The sequence below is a fragment of the Etheostoma spectabile genome, chromosome 15 (genome assembly GCF_008692095.1).
Source record: "Etheostoma spectabile isolate EspeVRDwgs_2016 chromosome 15, UIUC_Espe_1.0, whole genome shotgun sequence".
Classification (NCBI taxonomy): domain Eukaryota; kingdom Metazoa; phylum Chordata; class Actinopteri; order Perciformes; family Percidae; genus Etheostoma; species Etheostoma spectabile.
This window is the reverse complement of record NC_045747.1, coordinates 20,006,386-20,008,204: the sequence shown is the minus strand read 5'-3', so window position 1 is coordinate 20,008,204 and position 1,819 is coordinate 20,006,386.

The following is a 1,819-nucleotide window of genomic DNA, read 5'->3' as shown; positions in this document are numbered from 1 at the left end:
GAAGATCGCGGGTTCGAACCCCGTCCGTGCCTGACATGAGTGAAACAAACGTCTTTTTCGTGTACATCGTTGAATGTGTTGGAAATTTACATACAATATTAAAGAATTAATGTGTTTATCCACCTAATCGTTTAATAAAGAACAGTCACGTAATGATGCAAACATAAACGCAATTTCGACATGGTTATTATTTGTTCGTAAGCAAAAACATTTGAATTGTTATGGATTGTGACTGAATGCAACTTCCATTAACAAAAGGAAAAAGAAAGATAAACAAAATTAAAAAAAATTAATTTTCACACACACGTGACAACTGTGCATTGGTTTATTGGTCCACATTTCAATCACTAGGGCCCAGCTTTAAAAAAAAATGTAATCTGGATCAAATTGACCTGGATATGCAAATCCAGGGTTTGATCCAGATTAAAACTAGGATTGGATTCCGTGATCTAATCTGATTTCAGTCTTTCTTTCCCTTTTGAACAATCCATTTTCAAGATTTGATCCAATCCGATAACCAAAATCCGATCGTTTTACCTCTCAACAACTGGCCCATAGATCCCAACCAAGTTCAAAGTTTTGATAAACCCAAAGGGCAGCTTGGATCCTGATCAAACGTAAAATCGGATTACATGGTCTGATCTTAGTCTGGAATCCGTCTTTAGCTTTTGAAACACCCATTTCCAAGATTTGATCCAAGATTTGATCCAATCTGTGATCCAAATTCCCACTGGACCCAGGGGATTTCTCAAGAATTGTTCTTGTATTGCAATGGAAATGGTTCTTCAGGGGAATTAGTTCCCTGCACCGCAAAGGAGACAAAGCAAGTGGTGTGTGTGTGTGCGTGTGTGTGTGTGTGTGTGTGTGTGTGTGTGTGTGTGTGTGTGTGTGTGTGTGTGTGTGTGTGTGTGTTTTCTCCTGCTCTCCTGATAATATCTTAAAAGTCCACAAGAGAGCGCTAAAGTCCTTTAAATTATCATAATGAACTGCTACACTGTCTTTAGCACACAACATCCAAGTTGCCATATGGTGTATAATTAATACTTTTCTGACCTGATGTGGGACTTCTTCTAAGCATTATTAATTTAAAACAATTTTTTAAAGATGTTAATAGTGCATATTCCCAGACAAATGTTAGTGTTAAGCACAAACCCATTCATCAAAGTATCAACCAAAAAAAGTGCAATAATCCCATTAAATCTGGTCAATCTTGAGATCACGATTACTTATTGTTATTGGAAACAACTTGCATTGAACCTTTTTGTTTCACTTGTCTTTTAAACATTAGATTTCTTGAACTTTAAATATATTTCAGTGAAAAACATAAAATAAATAAATACATTTAAATAAATAATACAAAGAAACAAAATTGGACTTAAAGAAATGTGTTGGGATGTTGGTGTACTACCAAAACTTACTGAAAACTAAAAAATAGGTTAATATAATAAATGCCATACATCAACCTTAGACTAAATAGACCTCAACAGTCCCGCCCCCCCCCCCCCCCCCGAGAGACCTTAGGTCCCAGAAGAACATTTCCCATTCATTTCTCAAAGAATTTCTAATGAGGGAAGAAGTTCCACTCTCTCCATACTTCTATATATTTTTATATTTTGTGTTTACATCGTGAAAGGGTTGCTTGCACAGGTACTGCACTTGTGTATAATGACAATAAAGGCATTCTATCTATTCTATTCTATTCTGAACTGATTGCAGTGCAGTTTTAACCAAATTACCTCAAAAAATGGATTGGATTCCATAAAACGCTCTTTGCAAATCCAAATAATCACTTTCATTCCTGACTAAACTCATCTGTACG